Here is a 20,343-nt window from a genome sequence, read left to right on the forward strand (position 1 = left end):
TCATAAGCACCAGAGAAACAGTTCCAGAGAAAAAGAAAAAAAATGTCAAACCCCCTGTGCAAGCATTTCCCACTGGCTTTAGTGCACTACAGTGGTGGTGAAGCCATGGGGAGCACAGCTGGACGCTCCTACCACAATTACCTACATGCACTTCGCCTTATGCCTTCCCTGCCTCCCATGCACACCCCATCCTTCACAGGGACTGGGAGAATCAGGTGGGCTCTCAGCATCTCCGAAAGGGTGCAGCACAAAAGGAAGCTTGATATGGGCTTGATTGTTCTATTTGAGCTTCAATAATAATAACAAAAAGCAACACTGCTCTCAGTATTAAAATATTGGATGCGTCACTTCTGTAAAAATTTCAAGAAACAAAATATATATATAAGGTGCTATTTAAAAACACACAAAACTGAGCTTTCATTCCAGGAGGGAATTTGGTTCCAGGCTCAGGGCTGGTCATGGGTCCCCAGAAAGATGAAATGCCCCTTGCTTCCCATGCAGGAGCTGCTTGGTGTAGCTCACAGGACGCACAGCCCCTCAAGGCACACGAAGCAAGGGAGAAACCTCCATTCCTTACCTCGGGAAGAAGAGCCCTGCCTCAGCCCCTCAGCCCTGCCTGCACTTCCCACAAGCACACAAGAACACCTGCTGGCTGTGTTTCTATTCTGAAGAGCTATTTACCTGCTTCACTTTATCACTCACTCTTACCCACTCCTGTAATTCGCCTTCACAGGAGGAATGAGGCAAGTTCATCACCAAAAGACACTCTGTGGGTCTACTAGGGAGACAAAAAGCAAAGGATGGAGAGAACCTTTTCCACGTGAATTCACCAGACCTTTGTAGGACGACCTCTCTGGTGGAACAACAGCAAGCGGGAACAATTACGTCATCTCCCGTTGCTGGGCTCTGTCACAAGGTTTCTGCAGACCCCATTTCATCCACAAAAAAACTGTTTACTTGTATGGCAGCTTTAGAAGTGTCAACTTTCCTTTACCTTTGGGAAATTTTCTTGTTTAGCAACCAAAACTTCAAGATGACAGAAGTGCAAAGCTGTGCATGTGTGCGGGTCCAAAGCTGTAGCCAAGCCCTCCCCCTGCCCACCAGGTCACAGCCACCCCTTCCCTTCTCACACCAACAGCCCCGCAGCCCGGCTGCTAGGCCGCCTTTCTGAGGAACGTCTCCTCATCATCTTCTCATGTTGAGCAACCAAAGGAGATGCTGTGATTCTTATCGCTTTTCACATATGACTTCACATAGTTTTAGAGAAGATAAACAGACAAGCTGCATGTTCTGTAACATTTGCTTTAGAGGTTTCAGTGGTAAAATGTTTGAAGCTGTTTCAAAACCAGACTGATATATTGTCTGAATATTTTCCCAAAATAACAGAGATGTTCTAAGGTTGCTGTGTTTACTGTACATACGGCGGCCATGTACCTCTTCACTACGAGCGCTGCCCTGGCTATGGAACTTGGAATTTTCTCACCATAAATTCTCCCTAAGCCATCAAAAGGCTTTTAAAATGTTAGTTTACTCGTTCCTTCTCAGAGAGTGCATTACTAACACATACAGTTTCTCACCTTTCTAGTGTACAAAACAACACAACTGCAAAGCTTTGTGCAAAAGGCATTTCCAGTCCACCTGCATAGCTGCCTTATGTGCAATATCGAGGAAAGAGCTAGAGAAAATAAGCCTAGTTGAAAAAATAGTGAGCTCAGGTTACTGGCCTCATTTACATTACCAAACCACCTAAAGCCGTGTCACACCAACACTGCAGTACGTCTCTGTTGCTGATTACACAGATCAGAAGGTCAAATGATTTCCCAACTTCACTTCTGCTCAGTTCGTGCACACAAACTGTCCCAGCTAAAAGGGTGCTCCAACAAACAGCGTGGAATGAAGTGTTTGCAGGAGAAAAATAACACCAATAAACTTGTTTGCTTCATTGCTGCTCTGTGCACAATGCAATCTTTCCACTGCAGAGTTATTTTCAGACATGTCACAAACAAAAAAAAAAAATAAAAAAATCAAGAATATTTTTCCTTCTATAGCTCCCTTCAAAAAAACCCCTGACAGCTCTTCATCTTCCATCATCCCCAATGAAAGCTTCTTAAAACCTTCAGTACATGCACGAGCTCAGCTCTGCAGCATCCCTGCAGCACTCGACTCCCTGCCCGCCGCGCATTGGGACCACATCTCCCAGTCCCACATCTCCTCCTCCCAGAGCCATCACAGCACTGAAGCAGTGCAGCACTGCCCACTACAATCAGTGCCTTTCCACCTGCAAACGGCTTAGCAAGGCAGGCTCACCCTCACAGCCAGGGACCAGATCTCCAGGTCAGCAGGGTTGGCTTCTGGTACCCAGCTTTTCCCCCAGGACGAAGGACTTCCCAAAACAAGCAAGTCCTAGAAATAACAGACTGTCCCACACTCTTCCCCAGAGCCAGCGACCTCCCCATCTCGTTCTGGGTTTTCACATTTGAAGCATCAATAAATAGCAGGTTTCATTTTTTCACATTTGAAACTTCTTTCTATTCTTGCTTGGGCTTTTGGAGAGGTCGGGGGAAAATTAGGGACTGTCCACAAGAGAAAGTAATGCTTTGTAGTTTCATTACTTACACATCTGAAGACTGCATGGAGTCCGCTAAGCTTTTGCTTCTAAAACAAATGTAAACTGTACAAGCATTTTCATTTTGTTTTGTTCCATTTTTAAATGGAGTCTACGTCCAGTTAAAGCTCTTTACATCAATGCAGATCTGAATGATTTACATCAACTTTTGGCTTTTCTTTTCAACTCTACAAGTTAAAGAACCCTTCTCAGCACTGTCCTTGAGGGCTGTGCAAGTGTGTTCCAGGCTTACCAAGCTCCCTTGCTCCTCCTCTATTTTCCCCCTTTTTTTTTTTTTTTTTTCCCCCTCAACAACGAGTTTCTGCACTGAACAAGCAGCTGATTTGCCCAAGCTTCTCACTCCGTATTAGGGCTAAAATACACCAGCTGTTGGTAAAAACCGTACAAGGCTCACAAACTGGAGAGGAGCAACACAGCCCGATACACCCTTGTCAGTGCTCATAACCCATGGAAAGCTCTTCTACTGAATCAAAACAAATGTACACAACAAGAAGAAAAAACAATTTTGGTGGCCCTTCCTCTATTTTTATTCATTTTCTACCCAGAGGAACACCTGCAGATTCTCAGTCATTGACACCAGTAGGAATTCTGCCTTAGGAATGAGGCAAAAAGAGAATTAAAACAAGAAGTCACAGTTTGGTCCTGGGTACATGAACCACTATGACTGAAACTGAGCTTATTTAAAGCAAGAACTTCATCCACAAGCTTTTATTTTGCCACACTGAACACATGCAACAATTTGTTTGTCCTCATTAACTGCAAGATGTAATAACATTTCTATATGGTATCTAATGCATACTATTAAATATATAAGACATCCACGTTGCCAACTCCTTTGTAGCACAAACCACACCAACTTGTCCACTTTCCTTCACTGCAGTTGTTCCAACCATGTCCTGTTGGAGAAAATTTAATTTCCTTTCTCCACGTGTTAAAAATATTGCTCTTAAATACTTCAGCTGGACTTTGAAGCCTCCCCTGCAGGTAGGTGAGCAGAGCGAGGGCTGTCGGGGCCGCTGCTTACGCCTGGCTCCGCACAGCTCCTGTTTGGCCACAGCCCCACCAGCCCTGTTCCCACTGCCATCGCCCCAGCTCGCTACAAAGACATCATTTATTTTCTTTTTGTCTCATTTTGCAGGAGCCCTTGAATTAACAGAATGCAAATATTGTACAGACTCTGAAGTCGGCTATTTTGAGAATATTTCTCATTTCCCCAATTTCCTTTTTTCACTGTTTTCTTGTTTTGTTTTTCAAATGAAAATGTTCACTGAGAAAACATTTCAAATTTCTTTTCTGCTTTTGCTTAGAAGAAAAATGGTCTCCCGAAAGTAGAAGAGTGTCTTCAAATAGCGCCAGGGAACATTTGATAGAGTCACACTAAAAGCGTTCAGTGGCAAATGTAAGTGCGGAGTTGGGCACCAACCTCACTGTGGACCATAAGCAAATCAAGAGAAAATTACTTCTGTGAAATACAGTGGGTTCTGGGTGAGGTATTTTGAATGTCAAGTCTCAACACTGACACATTTCTGATTCTTTTACTAGGAAATTATCAGGGAGAGAAGTCACTTTCTATACTAAACCACTTGAATACATGAACTGCTTTGTCTGAAACCAGTAAAAAAAAAAAAAAAATTATAACTTTTGCAGGAGCCCAGCCTTGCAAAATGCCAATCCAGGACTGGAATACATGGACAGCCCATGCAAAGAACGGCTGTAATGGAAGCGGGTAGGAACTCAGCCCGGCTCTCAGCACCGCACCAGGCTGCTGCAGGGCAGCTGCTGTGCCAACGCAGCCGTGCCAGCTCCTCAGCTACGGAGGGCAAACAGCTTTTCTGAAACCGCTCAGCTCTACAATCTCTACGAGTGCAGCATTTCTGCTTACCTCGAATCGGAATCTAAAGAAATTCAGCGCTGTTACGGGAATTTCACGCAGCAGCGAGACGAAGGCGTACGCACATACTCTCTTCAGCAGAAACGTACCACAAAACATGGCAGAGGAAAGGTTAAGTAGCATTTGACTGATTTTTACCTCATGGGAACTATAATTTACACGCTGCGTTCATCCAAGGTAAGAGGGTTCAAATGGCAAAAATTAAAAGCCTGCAGTTTCCTACTTCTGTTTTTAACATATCATATTGATACACAGCCAGTTTTTAAAGCGACAAAAGGTTTCTATCAAAATATCAAGCAGCAAGAAGATGCGCTACTTCTACACTGTCAGCACAGCTGTATTTTACTGCATCCTTCCTTGCTCCTTGCAACCACCGTCGATGATTATAAAACAGCGACGGTCTGTCTGCACTCCGAAAGGACAAATTAATCTTCTGGACACCTGGCTCTTACAATCAAATCCTAAGCAGAAATTTCCAGGAACTGAAATAATTAATTAAAGGTTGGTTAAAATATAGGTTAAAAAACGCAGCTGTGAGCACCCTTGGCCTGTTCCAGAGGGAGGTGCTGGCACTGGGATGTCACACCAGCAGGATCCGGCGCACTGCTCAGCACTGACCCCTTTATTCTGCTTTGGGTGCAAGAACAGTCAGCTTATCTACATATTTTTTTAACTAGTCATCAATGGACTTCGAGCATCACAAACGCAGATACAGATACTACTGCCAAAAGCATGAATGATTTCTATCAGCAAAGCACACTGACAGCAGCAGAGCTTTGGCAAAACGCCTGCTTCCCATGGCTACTGCCCTTAGGGCCACGCCTGGCTCCTGCAGCATGCAGTGCCTCAAGCATCTTTGGGGTTTCTAAGCACTGCACGACTGCAGATTCCAACTCTGACCACCTTTCCTTGCCAATCAGAGCAGAGACGTTGCAAAAATTGGGAACTACAGCTCTTTCTGGGTCAGTAAGTCTGTGTTTTTCCCCATGTCTGATTGGCTGGGGCAACTCCACCTCAGCGTTAGTGTTGACAGAAAATATGTGCTGAGAATTTTAGCGTTCAGGATGTTCTTTAGTCATTTTGGTGATCTGATGTGGCACAGGAAATATTAGTGCACATTCTGTGTTTTCAGTCGCGCTCACCTCGCCATTGTTACAGAACGACAACAGAAAGGGGCAGATCATCGAGACTGAAATTGTAAGCGCTGTGACAGGAGTCAGAGTTGGAGGAGGAAGGTGATAAAGATTCAGCCAAATGTTAAACTATTAGCTCATAGTCCGATATTTTAATTTCCACCCTGATCTCAACAAACCTACCTCCAAATTTGGAGTCTGAGTTGCACACTGATGCTGCCCATGCTACGCCTCGCCCATCAGCGCTCCGGAGCGACCTCAGCGCTGCTCCGCCGGACAGCTTCTGTACCTCGGCTGTGAATTTAATGTAGAATTAGGTAAAGATGAGCTGCCCTTACAAGTCACGCCACCAAGACCTCACTTACATCAAGACCTTACTGCTCTTTCTGCAGGGCTCAAAGCGTAGTCTGGATTAATGATGCAATGAGACCACTGCATCAGCTGCGCTCTGGGTACTGTTCCCCTCCACTGTTTATCAGCAGATCTTCAACGTTCTCTTCCCAATGCAGAACAAAGCTGCTCTTCCCCTGGCAGCAGCCCCAGGTGCAGCCCTTCCTGCTAGCATAGAACATATAGGCCTCTGAAACCCCACCGGGGAGCTGAGCAGATCCCATCGGTGGGATCTTCCACCATTTACTTCCTCAATGCACACAAACGAAGACGGTCTTTACCTCATCAACCTCAATATTAATTCCTTGCTGTTTTCATGTGTCTATCAATGCCATTACAACAAAGAAAGCTCTAGATACAGGAGTTCAGCAGCAGCCACAGAAAATACCAAGAAGTACACATCTTTCTTCCATTTAAAACAATGTTCTTTTAAAGCCCGTTAAAATCCAGCACAGGACAGGATGGTGCTGCATGTCCCAGCAACACTTTGGAAGAACATTACAGTTAATATCCAGATTTCAAAACAACATATTAAAGGTTTGCACAACTTCCAAAAACAAACAGCGCATCACATCCCGAGCTCCAGCTCAGCTTCGGGAAGACAATGACCTAATCATGGCCCTAATTATAAGCCATGGGAGCTCCCAGAACAAGGCTTGGTTCAGGAGCTGCTGGTTCTGTGCCCACACTCTCAGCCCAGCTCCTGCCCTAAAACTGCAGCCAACATCCCAGGGAAAAGTGCTGCTTCTGCTGTCTACTGACCATAAGGGAGAGGGGACAGGGGTGAAACCCTGGACACTCCTGCATTGAGCCTAAAAATTAAGAACCATTGACAATAACTTGTGATTAAAGCATGCAGCCTCCATGGGCTTTCTAAGTGAGGTGAAGGACTCTCCGTATTTATTTCCACCACTTTTGCATTGCCATGGGTTATTCTAATTGATTTGTGTTCTCACCAAATTAAAGACACAGCACACAGACAGCCAGTGCCAGTGAAAAAATATGGCAATACCAAAAGTTTACAAATTTAATTTGCAATTGTTTTAGCAAAACAGCTCAGTCCACTCCTTCAGTTTTGGAAAGTAATCAGCTTGTGCTAGAGGAAGTTATCAGCTCCCAGGAGCAAGCAGCACAACGCAGCCTTATTTCATAAGAGATGATGACCAGTTTTTCAGTTAGGAAGAGGTGGATACTGCAAGTGAGGCAATGCCACATGCCCTGGCATCGGGGACACCAGAGCTCAGAGGCAGTGACTTGACACAGCTACGCAGAGCCCCCAGGCGCAGCGCTGGCACAACAGGGACCCCAAAGTCAGCTCGTACATGAGCAGAAGAGGGGAAGTTCCATCACCTACAACAAAAGGGTTAAGCCAAGATTCCAGTCCCCTGGTTCCAACCGTGCAGCCAGCACTCCCTGCCCAAATTACAGCAGCACATGCCTCCAACAGATGCCGCTTAGACAGGGGCTTTCCTTGCCCCGAGGTGCAGTTCAGTTTGTCCATTCTACTGTGCAATTACAGAATCAATAAAACATCTCTTTGAAACTCCCTGGACTAGTGCCGACACGCAGACAGTAGTCAAGCTGACATTTTTTGCTGTTTCCGTTATTACTACCGTCAAGCATTCTGAGAAGCAAGACATCAAAACCCGGGCGCCGCAAAGCAAAGGAGGAAAAGCAGCGCCGAGCTGAGGTTTTGTTCAGAGCGTCACGTTGCTGCGCAGCCACATGGCACCAGACATACCTGCTAACAAAATCTGTTCCAAATCCTCAAAGCAGGCACTGGGAAACAGGGCTTCCGACACACGTGTGCCCCATCCTCCTCTGCTTAAACACAGCCGTGTCCTCGCTCGCTACATTTTGAGGGAGGGATGTGGGATAGAGCACCTGACCTAAACAGCAACGCTCTGATTCAGGGACCGAGGGGCTCATGCAAAGCAAACACGGTGTGCCCTATTGCTGATACGTGCTCATGGATACGGCACGAAACGTGGGCTCTGTGAGCACACTGGGAGGTGGGGCTGAAGTCTCACCGTCCATCTGCTCCTGAGCACATTGCATCAAGCATGGGCACAGACACGGAAACTGGACAACACCAAGAGTGGGACCTGGAAGGAAAGAGGAGGGTTATGGGGGGGGATGCTGAGCTAACACGTTCAGTCACCATTCCCTCATCAAACCAATGATTCAGTGGGGACTTACATAACTGGGGACATGCCCAGCACAGAGGCATTTGCTGCCCACGAAAATGCAACTTTTTTCCTTCTGTAACAATTAGCCAAGTCTGCCTAAATAAATGGAAAATGTAACACTGAAGGTCTTAAAAACACTTCCTGAAAATTACCATCTTCAGATGTTTATTTTCCCACTCACTACATTAATTACAAATTATTTAATCATTCATTTTGAGCTCCAAAACCTGGCATGTACTGTCAGCATCCCACATACCTACATCTCTAGAAAAAAAAAAAACCTGTTAAAATTCTTCTGACTACTGCTTCTTGAACATCTCCAAAACTTGCATCTGGGGCAAGATAGAACCCCAGCTAGCCCCACATGGGGCAAGTTCCCCTGACTCACTGTCAGCTGGGTCAGGGCAACCCACCCTGGGAACCCTCAGATTCCTCCCCAGCTCATCACTGGATCTCCCTTAAGCAGTCACTGCCAGATGGACTGACTGCATGCCATGGTTGCACATCTACCCCGTAAGAAGCTTTGCTAGGTGGAAAAGGTGGCACCAAAAAGTTGCAAGGATGCTCAGCATCATCTGACTCTTAAAGACCTTTTGCATTCTATAGTTTCTTAAAACTGCTGTAACAGTTGCATCTCAGCACTCTTCCTCCAAGGTTATGCGAGATTCAAATGGTTTACAAATGGTTACAAAGCCTCTAATAACAAATCTGTTTAATCTGAAGGCTCTTTCGCATTCCCATGTCCCAGGAGATGTATCGATGCACACTGGCACCAATGCAGTGAGGGCAGTAAGGAGCACTGCACCCACCCCACAGGCACGGAAAGGAAGGCCAGCTACCTGCCTGGTTCTACACACATCAGCTGCATGAGAAACACCACCTGACACTCCCCTGTTTGAAGGTGAACTTGCAGAACTGCATTTCCTTTCAGAGGATGCTCACCTATCTCCTCTAGAGACCATAGGCCAAACAATAACTCATTTGGAGAGCAACTGATTTTGAAGAGGTTTCACATTTGGCTGCGCACAAGGAGGAAAGAGGAGAGGAGGTGCTTCACACCCAGACTAAGGCTGAGGATATACTGCATTTTCTCTCCAAGCCAGTTCTCTTTGTGGTATAAGATCGCGGGTGTTTTAACTGTAAAAACTCACTTTAAAGTGACCGGAGCTGAAGACAATGAGGTTGTGTCATCTATACAAATATTCTGTACTGGAATGAGAATGCCGGTCTACCAAAGGAAGTTCTGGCTGAACACAAAACAGTCAGAGCAACCGAAACCGAGAAGATCCTCAAGCCCGGCTTGTTAGGAGTGACCTAAAATGGCCCAGATTTGACTCACCCCTCGCTACCTCCTCCATCAGAGGATTCAAAGAGAAACTGCAACGCAACCTTCATCGCTGCAGCACAACTGCAACATAGCTATTCTCTGTCATAAAAGAGAAAAACAAGCTGTGGGCGCCTGAATGCTGATAGATCACTTTTGCTTTAAGAGTATATAATGTCAATCAAAACTGCATTCCTTATGCTCATCACAGGAGCCTGCAACCAAGCAATACAAAAAATCTCATCTGAGTTCAACTAGTAATGTGTTCAAAGGCTTCCCAATCTGCTCTGTCTCTGGCATCGGCATCAGACAGAGAAGGAGAGACTGCAAAAAAAAAATAATAATAAAAAAATCTCTTGCTGGGCAAAGGAGAAAAGCCTCTAAGCCAAAATAAAAATAAGTATTAAAATGTGTGTGTTGGACTAAAAGGATATACAGCAGGTTGAAATGTGCTATATCTTCCTCACAGTGAGGAAAGACCTCGATAACTCACCACCAGCTTTGATCACTCGTGAGCTATCAGCTATTTCTTTGCTGCTCGAGTAAATATAAGTCATTCACAGCTGAAACATAATTCCTCTCTCTTTCCCCTGCCACTATATGTTGTGTGTGAATATGTCTTGTATATAGGCACACTAACACAGCGTGCTGTTCAAATACACATCAGAGTTCACCAGATGGTGGGGATTGCCAGACACTCATCGCTGCCATGAGTTAGGAGCCACGGTGTAACTCATGAATGATGCGTCTAAGCTGTAAGTGGATTTTGCATACTTACATTACTCTTACCAGCATAATGCTCTGTTCTCTGTTCAACCTGAGACAGTTTATAATTGTACAACCTCAAGGAGTGCTGGGTGCCATGGTTTGTTCTCCTCCCAGAGCCCCGAAGGAGCTCTTTTCATCTGGGGTTATGATTCACTCCTGTGCACACAGGATTAGACGCGGTTTCATAAAACTGCGTCCACAATCAGTGCCCATGTTTGGGCACAATCTGAAACCCAACCTCAGAAAAACAAAGGTGTTTTACCAAAAATACTCAAGGTTTTAAGAGGCAATCATCTTAATTATGCATAGGAAAAATGCATGAGATTGGAGTCAAGGTTTTGTGCACGGGCCTCAGCATGCAGTTGGGCATTAAGATACTTGGGCAATAAATTACGTGAGCACAGGCTGCTAAGGATGTGAATGTTGGGTGAATTGGCAATTTCCTAGTCTTTAATTAATGATGGTGTTGAGAAAGAATGTGGCCTTCCTTCTAAATTAACAATGCTTTTTAATCAGCAAGTGAATCTGCCTATTTAACGTGGAAGGTAGCTCTAGGCTTGCAAAGAGCATCCAGAAGGAAGCTGGGAACCTGGCACTGCACTCCTGGTCCTACCAGTCCCCTTCATGGTGCCCAGCACAGCCACGTCCTGCCCCAGGTCTCTAACAGCCAGCAGGAAGGGGAACCAAGCAAAAATCAAGGAGGGAAAAAAAAAAGGAAAAAAAAAAAAAAAAAAAAGAGGGTTAAGAGTGAGGAGGAAGGACTGCACAGAGACTCGCTCTGGATTCAGAGGCAGATGAGGATGTTTTAGAGCACCCAGATCCACACTCCACCAAGGCACAGCAGCCTTCCCGGTGTACATAACTGTCTGGCCCCAAAGCAGGAAATAAGGAAAAACAAAAGGTCTGAAAACCAGAGATCACACAGCATCTCTTCTGTTGAGTGCTGTAGCCAGTTCCATCTCCAACCCAGAGAGGCCTTTGGGAGCTCAGCCAACAAGAGGACACAGCACCAAACTAGCTGATAACTGAGGTAACTGTCCTAGGAAGCACTCATTTTACTACTGCTTTGCTAATCTATTCCTAGCAACCACACTGTACCATCTAGATACCAAATATAATTCACCTTTCTTATTTTTAGCCGCTCACAATTCCCACCTCACAGACAGTCTGTTGAACAAAATCATAAACACTGTGCCATAAACACTTACAAGAGACACAATTTTAAAGGTCAGGGATGTATTCTTACCTAAGTGTAGAAGTTTAGAACGGTCTAGTGGGTTTCAAACATTAAAGGAAGGAGAAGAAAAAAAAAAAAACAAAAAAGTTACAAGCAGCATTTGTTATTTGAAGGTTTTTCTAAGGATGGGATGCCTCCAAGGGTTACGGCTTCAGCTCCAGTTAAGCACACTGGCTTGCTATCCAAAATTTCTTTGAACTAACAAAATCCCTGGAGGTTATCAGATTGGGCTGAACGTGGACGAAGGTTTTCAACTCCTCCCCTTTTATCTGTAAATACCATGAGAGGAGCTCTCTACCACCGTAAGTCAAATAGTTTCCTGTCTTGGCTGGGAACCACCTAGGCAAACACTGGAGGCCATGAAAAACAGCCTGACGGGGGCTGCGGGGCAGGAGAAGGCACTGTCAATCACTGCCAGCTCATCTGGCCCAGCTCTCAGGAGCGAGTTTCGGCACGACGCGGCTGGTTACGGATGAGTAGGGCGCATTTCTGACTGCAGACAGCTCCGTGAGCCCAGAGGGAATGCTGCCTCCCCACCCCTCCCAGCACCCTGCCCCAGCACAGGGATGGTCACCCAGGCCGTACCTTCCCACTCAGACAAACCAACTTCCCTGTTGGCATCGGTGAGCACTAAAGACACAGACAGAATGACACAGAATGGCCAGGGTTGGAAGGGACCTCAAGGATCATGAATCTCCAACCCCCTGCCACATGCAGGGCCACCAACCTCCACATTTCATACCAGACCAGGCTGCCCAGCGCCCCATCCAACCTGGCCTTGAACACCTCCAAGGACGGGGCATCCACAGCCTCTCTGGGCAAAAGAGCCAAAGCCCACCATGTGACAACAGATGCCTTGCTTCCCAATGCATGCACCAGGCTTTATTCTTCTGTTGATGCTGATGTAACATTCAGAGGCAGAAAGAGGTGAATCTGGGAGGTGTTGAGAACAGAAGACCCAAGCGGCAGGCACATGCAGCCTGCAGCATCCTCAGGGTTATTTCTCACTCCAGGATTGGAGCTTTATGCTTCAAATGGGCAAAAAATAGGGCGGTGTAGAAACGTAGCATATGCAGCCCTAACGGAAACAAATGGGGATGGTGCGATCCCGGCTGAAAAGACTCAGAGTCTTATATTAAAATGCATGTAAATCATTTGTCTCTGGAAAGTCCACAATTTAACTCAGGCTAGTGAGAACTAGGACTACCCTCCTAAAAATCAGACTCAATTCATTTTTCAGTCCTTCTGCATGATAAATACCAAACCTTAGCCACCCTATCACCTTTAAAAAGAGACTGTTTTATCGCCTCATGAGCACCTCAGTCAGTTTTATTCAACCAGACCAGCCACGGGCAGGACGCTCCACAGTGACGTTTTCAAAGCTACTTAAAATGTTTTGATTGCCCAAGTTTATACTGATACGAAAGTCTCTTAAGCAATTTTGCAAAACCCATCCTAGAACTTATCACGTTTCTTCAACACGAGGTGCTCGCTACCTCGGAAATGGCTGGTTTTAGGGGGAGCCCCCGATGCCTCATACCAGCTCACTTGTCACCGCTACAAAAACCACTCAGCAGGGCTGCACTTCGCACTGAGAAAGACACAGCGCACTTCTAAGCTCACCTCCAAAAATATGTCATAATTTAAGGGAAGCCAACACAGAAAGCAGCTCAGAAGCCTTCCATGAGCGTGTAACACCGTGAAAAGACAACACAGAGCAAGGTGAGGGTCCCAGCCCCAGCACACCCCTGGGGTGCTCGATTCCCAGCCTGCAGCCCCAACATCTTCACTACTGCATCCCTTCCTTGACTGCAGCCCGCAGTGCAATTGGGGGAGGCGCAGGGAAGCGGTGGCTGTGCTCCGTTCTGCAGCACACTCGGCGATGCAGCACATGTACAGGCCATAAAGTTACCCAGGCAGCTGTTTCGGTTGCCTGAGTGCTGACTACAACCACGGCCTCTGGATGCAAATTACTGACTTTTATAGGTTCCTAAAAACATTTCACTGTGTCTACTGAACAATGTGGGAGTTGTAGAAAGGGCCCAATGATGGCAATGATGTAATTAAAAGCTTTGAGTGGAAAAAAAAAAAAAAAAAAAAAAAGCCATTAGATGCCTTCTTTCAGACAGAAAAACCAGTGAAAATGTACTTCTTCAAAGTAGTTTAAAAGAAAAAGTCAAAGTAAATAAATAAAAAACCCATATTCAGTCCTCCCTCATCCCTCAGATTTCCAATAGCTTCCCCGCTCAGCGCCCGTGAAGGAAAACATATAAGCTAGAGCACGTCTGTAAGCCATATACTCTATCTAGAAGAAAACGAGATAGAGAAACTCTCCTATCTAATCACCGGCCCCGTCTGGCAGTAACAGGAGTTACTATCTCTGCCTGCTTGTCAGGAGCTGTGCGAAGCGAAGCGGTGGCTGGGGCTGATAGGGCAGCGGGAGGAACGGGGGCTGCAGAGCATGGCTGTTCTGCACGGGCTGGGGAGCCCCTTCAGCCATGGGTTCCCATGGATGCAGAGGGACCTGCCCCAGCATCACCCCCTGCAATGAGGACCTCTAAAGCATTACGCTGCCAGCACACACTCATGGGAATGCCTTGATTACAGCCAGAGCAGGGGAAACTCCACAGCCAAATATGCTGAACCTATCCCTTCTGCTCCCCCCATCCCCAAAAATACTAAGTATTTTTGCCATAGTTGGCAGCCCCTGCCCATGTAAGTGCATGCAGCTGACACCAAATGCAAACACAAGTGGGAATGAGCTGCCACTGAGCTGCCTGTGCCCAGCACAGGAACTCCCCAGCACGCAGCCTTAACGAGTGCTCCACGCACTGGCACGCTGCACAGTGTTGCTCCAAGCATTAACTATAGCCTTAAACAATCAAGGAACTTTTTTTTTTTTTCTGCCTTTTTTTTTTTTTTTTTTTGGAGAAATGATCAAACCGGGGGTGGGGACAGAACATCCTGCGTGAAACCGCATCCTGAACAAGCATCACCACGATTCACTGTAAATAAATACTCTCTCCTTGCAGCACTTCCGTCAACTGTCACTGCCTTGGCTCCAATCACCTTTCAAGTCCAAACAGGAAAGCAGAGAAAAGCGAGTGAGATGGCAGATATGAGGTTTAATTTGCTTTTCACTGCAGTTTTCATTGGTGGTGCGCTTCCAATTCGTCGGCAGTGCCAGCTGCCTGGAATCACTCCTGGACCCAGTTTTTTCCTGTTAACCTTCATAATTGTATTATTATGGGCAAGCCCACAAACTGCATTACAAAAAAAAAAAAAAAAAAAAAAAAAAAAAGCTGTAAAAAGTGCAGCTCCTACCCTTTATTAGATAAGCAGGCAGATTCAAACCCTGCTGCTGCAGACAGAAAGGCAACCGAGATTTGCTGAAGATGTTTCTTCACCTCTGTTTTACATAATGCGAGATGTGGCCATTAAAAAAAAATAGTGTAGCTGGAGCAGAGATGCAAAGGGGTTATGGGATGAAATAAGTTTGACCTCAATTTTGCTGAAAACTTACGAAAACATTTATATAAACCTGGAAAGATCAAAGATTCAAGAGGATAGCAATGCCGGGCAGGAGAACGCAGGCAGAGCTGCTGGGTACCTGCAGACAGCCCTGTGTGGGGCGGGGATGGTTTGGTGCCCACAAAGCGGATGGAGAACAGAAGGCTGCGAGGAGCTGCCTCTCGTGCGCACCCTCTTGCGGGCACCAGTAATACAGGGCAGTCCCAGGGGATGGAAACCAGGGGAGAATGCACTGAGCTCCATCAAAGAGAGCCTAAGCAGAGCTCGGCAGGGGAGGAAAGCCCTTGGCAGGCAGGGGCGCCCAGGTGGGGCTGCCGGGATCCCCTCCCTGCTGCACACGCACGCAGCAATTTAATTAATAAAAGTAAAATTGAAGTGCTGCATGTAGCTGCAAAGTATTATTAAAAGCTGTAATGTCTCAAAGGTTCCTATGAAGTCACGTTCTTGCAATTCACCCTTAAGAATTTAAAGACAAAATTACATTTTTGGTAATACTCCGGGGAACGCGCTTTTCTATGCGGCCCATTGTTTGCGTATGATGCATGGCTCTGAGAAAGTGGCATTGTTAGAGGGACCATAAATCACAAAGGGGAAGTTGGATTTTTTTATTTATATACATATTTTTTTTCAAAAGAAGTTTTATTCCAGCCAGGGCCTTACTCAGCTGCAGCTTTCTGTCCTGTTTGCCTCAGCCAATGAACCAGCGCCAGCCCTGCAGGCACATGCTGGGGGCTCTCAGCCCACCCCAAGCTCTTTGCACAGCCCCCCAGAGCACGGAGCTTCCCACAGCCAGTGCAGTGCCACGGGTCCTGTCTCACTGATTCCAAGAGAACGTTTATTTTTACTAAAGATAACTCTTCAAGATAAAATCTCAAGTATTTAAAATTCCGCATTGCCTTTTCAAACGTTTACCTGCTGTGGTTTGCTTTCTTAGTGTTCTTCAAGTGATGTCTGTATTTACTGTGGTTATTTACTCCAAAATGCATTATTTCTGAACTTGGAACCAAAGTGGGCTCCATGTTCTTCAAAAGCAAGGAGTGAATGCCAGAATCACTCACAGCCCACACACACCCAGCCCATCCTTCACCCGGCGTGCACGAATTACCTAGTGGCCTGCCTCCTAAGCAACCACAATAAAGTTAACGCTTTGATGAGGCGCGCACGTTTTACATCTTGCAGCAGCTGGGAACTCAGCACTCCACAGCACTGCCCAGTTTCATTTTGAACTTTAAACCAACCAACAAAACCCACAATCCGGGACATAACGGGTATCACAACGAAAATATCCCAACGGTTAGGAGGCAGCTCCTTGCTGCGACCAAACCACACAAAGCGCTCTGCAAGGAAAACACCCCACATTCATGAGGCCCGAAAGCCAACCAACAGATGTCAGCCAAGGCCTCCAGGCCCTGGCAGCCCAACCAGGCACCACTGGAACATGATTTCCAGGCATGGTCGAGCACGCAGCACCCCCTGCTTGAAAGGTGGGAACCCCAGCACACATCACAGCTCAGCTGAGCATCTTCTAGAAGATGCATCCCAAAACATGGTTTGTATGGTTCACGTCCTGATAGGTGAGAACAATCTCGTGTGCTCTTCTGACCTGCTCAACACCTCTGTTTGTTTTATGCACGTATCCACACATACCAGAAAACTTCAAACAGCACTCATCCTCCCTGCCAAGCAATAGTCAGCTTTTTAGAGCAAACCTGTATCAGCTGTCGATACCTTAATGGCTGCACTAACATTCCCAGCATTCCAGGGCTTCCACTTAAAAAAAAAAATCATAGCATAGCTCTATAAAATAAGTTTCCCTGACACTCCATCCTAGGTCATGGTATCCTACAGTCTACACAGCTTCAGTCCTATATACACACCCAGCCCTCACTCACCACATCTCTGAGCATTTCCCTGGATGCTTCCTGCTGCAGCACATTACAGGCATGAACGTATCGGTGCTTTTTTCCCAAACATAGTTACAAGTCATTAACAGGTTAAGCTAAGTGGCAGACATTACTGCCTCGATTCCCAGAACCAAGGAACAGTGTCACTTCATACCAGCTACAAATCTGACCTGCCTCATCTGATTTCTCTCAAGTTAGTCACTACATTCAGAATGTAAGAAGAATAAATTAGCAAGGATTAAGCATCAGAAAACCCACTTAGAAAACCCGACTGTGTTAAAATACACATACTGACATTAACATCATATGCTAATAAACGTGAAGATTAATGAGTCGTATGGTCTAAATACTGTCAAGATATAAGATCAGTCCAGTGCTAGTTAACCCTAAATATAAGAAAAAATCTGCCTTTCTGTCTCCAGAAGCACGTGGCACACTCCACACTCAAACATCTGCTTCCAGGAGAGCTGAGTTTACCCAGCACCGATGGAAGGGCCCCGCCTGCCCAAGCCTCTCAGCTTGGGTGTTTTGCTGCCAACAGGATGCTAACTGTGCTCCATAAAAGGCTCAGGCGTGGTCTGAAATACAGGCAGAGAGAGCTAACTCAAGCTCATGATTTGAGAACTTCCAATGAGAAACGTTATGGCAATAAATTCCACGTGCTTCCCTCAACTCGCGCACGTTTTGAAGGATTTCCACTGTGTGTTGAAAAAGGCCACCCTATGGAAACAATTACAGCACACAGCCTCACACCGACTCATCCCAACACAAGAGCCACCGACTCTTCTTTATGGGCATTTTAAATAATTTATGTCCAACCTGAATGCAATCCACTCTACTTGGCCTCTCCGACCCACAGCGCATCGAGGTTTATGTTGGGTTTCTTTAACATCCAGACCCTGTCATGGGAAGCTGTGATCTACATCACCGCGCAACGCGCTCCCCACCACCAGACACCAGGACAGGGCTTCAGTAATGAACCACCTGAGAAGCTCAGGCCAAAAAGAGCCCACATCCTATTGTGCTCTTCATCAGAGTTTGTGCAGACAAGGTCATCATCTTCCTGCCTCCCCTGCAGGATGCCTGGCAGGAAACCCAATGGGAAGGTCAGGGCTTCACACTACACTTCAGAGAGTGGCTTGGGTTGGAAGGATCTTAAAGATTGCCTCATTTCAACAAGGAAGGCCCATCTGAATGCTGCCTCACATGGGGCTCAGGGATGCTCCACCTGTGAGCAGCCCTTGAGCTTCAACAGAACCTTCCCCAGGCAAAGTGCAGGATGCAGGGAGCAGCAGCACCCTGCCTATGTCAACAAGCACAGTGCTCTGTCACAGGCAGGGCAGTGTGACCAAAGGGGACACCTCGGGCCTCCTTTATCTGCAGAGGGGACATCTGTGACCACAAGCTGATCCAACCGAGCGTGAGCTCGATATGAATCAAAGCGATCTCAATCACTGATTTTAATCAAGGCTTATATCAGAAAGCAGGAAACATGGTTTAAATCACTGATTTTAATCTTATTTTACATTTATACTTTTATGTTTATTTTTGTAAAGAGAGACTGATTCTAATTGCTTAGCAACTTCACAAAATAGATCCTTCCACCGAGTTTAACTCCTGCTAAGCACTTTCATTCGCTCGTTCCCCTAAGTGTGAGGTTTTGACTTTGTTAGAAATCAGTATTTTAATTAGTTGGTAATTTCGTTATTTGTATCACTTTTCATCAGCTGAAAAACGGAACTGCGGCAAAACATGCGAAAACATTTCTATTAGCTAAATGCAAGTTCCTTATAGTGCTGGATACGTAGCAAGTTTATACATTTATACATGTACAATATTTACCGAACACGATCTGCTGCAAGAACACTCAGTTCATCAGGAACTCCGTGGTACTGGAGCTCACTCTCTCACACCTTTATTTAATTCACAGACTGGAAAAGGAGAACAAGGTTTCCTGTCTTTCCATCTCCGCGCTACTTACTCAGCCTTTAATGGAATCGGCAGAGGGATTCCTTTAACTGTTCCTATCTCAGGGGGAATCGAAATCAAACTCTTCATCTACAGGAGAGGTCAGCAGCAGCTGAAGCCCAGCAGTTCCAGCACAGCCATACTGAACCAGCCAACTGACTTAGGGGCCTGCAACAATCTTCTTTCAAACGTCAAAAGAAAAACTGATACATTAAAACAAGAATTACCATTGTGAAACTGCTTTAAAAAGATTTTTAAACAAAACTTCGCAGCCTCTCCATAAAGTCATTTTTAAGAGCTGTCTAAAAATCATTTGTTCTGTTCTGTTCAATTCTGTTCAATTGCAGGTCCAAAAAACCTCCAACTGCCTCAATTTTGAGCTGAAAAATCACTTTTTTTCCCTATTTGATTGACTTTATGAGTCAACAGACAAAACGACAAGTCTTTTTTAAACTGCAAGCAGCTACTAAAACTTGGGAAACGGTCTGAAGAGCCTGCAGGAGCTGCCTGAGCACCCAGCAGCACCCAGAGCTGTGTGTGCACCTCGCTGCATTAGCGGCAGTTCATGAGTGAACAGACAGAAGTGGCAACACTGCTGCTCTCCTGCTGAGGAGCCGAGGCAGCCAGCTGTCCCAGTGCCTGCTCACATGTGAAATACCTCACCTAAGGGCCGGGGTTTGCCCTGCTGGGTCCCCTGGGTGCACCAATGGCTTTGCCCTCTCCTTCATCTGCTCGGAACGGCCGCAGCACCTGCACCCCACATCCCTCCGTCCCACGTGCTCACAGATCTGCTCCTTGCACTGCAGCTCGCCTGAATCCCCGTGACAAAAAAATAAGCTGGTGGGGGGAAAAAGGGGAGGGGGGAGAAAGAATAGAAATTCACTCCATTGACCGCAGCATCTCTACCACACATAATTCAAGGACTAAAGCTGCTATGAATCCTGCAGTGGGGGAAGAAGAACTTTTTTTTTTTTTAATCTTTTTCCTTCAAAGAAACTCACCAGAAATAAACTGCTATTCCAACAGGCAAACACTCAATCCATTTACTTTTGGCAAACCTAAATAATAACAACAACAACAACAGCCCTGAAATATCGCAAAGGAACGTTTCACAGAACATGTGGTAAATAAAAGTTTAACAAATCCCCGGAGTGTTACCACCAACACTGAATGTGGCATTTCTTTCCTGAAGGATTTGCAAATCCAGCCTTTCAATAGAGGATTTCAAAAACAATAATTAAAGTCTGCCCAGCGAGGAACGGCCGTTTGGGTGTTTCCTTTGGGCTTCAAGAAGAATTACAATTACACATAAACACTATCTAAACATCCATGTGAGCTCAACCAGGAGGGGCTGAAATGGAAGAATAATACTGAGCACAGGC

The 20,343-nt window shown here is 45.9% G+C and overlaps 1 protein-coding gene across 11 annotated transcripts in view; it reads right to left on the reverse strand.

The window, feature by feature from the left end:
- FOXP1 (forkhead box P1) overlaps positions 1-20,343 on the reverse strand; it is a 341,592-nt gene that overhangs the window by 253,658 nt on the left and 67,591 nt on the right. For 9 of the 11 annotated variants that reach the window (XM_052678944.1, XM_052678948.1, XM_052678951.1 and 6 more), the window contains one exon: positions 5,834-5,944. The exons of the other annotated variants lie outside the window; for them this stretch is intronic. The gene's annotated coding sequence lies outside the window, so the exon portion shown is untranslated. The remainder of the gene's footprint in view (positions 1-5,833; positions 5,945-20,343) is intronic. 11 annotated transcript variants of the gene reach the window in all.

The sequence above is a fragment of the Tympanuchus pallidicinctus genome, unplaced genomic scaffold (assembly GCF_026119805.1).
Source record: "Tympanuchus pallidicinctus isolate F22 unplaced genomic scaffold, pur_lepc_1.0 scaffold17, whole genome shotgun sequence".
NCBI lineage: Eukaryota > Metazoa > Chordata > Aves > Galliformes > Phasianidae > Tympanuchus > Tympanuchus pallidicinctus.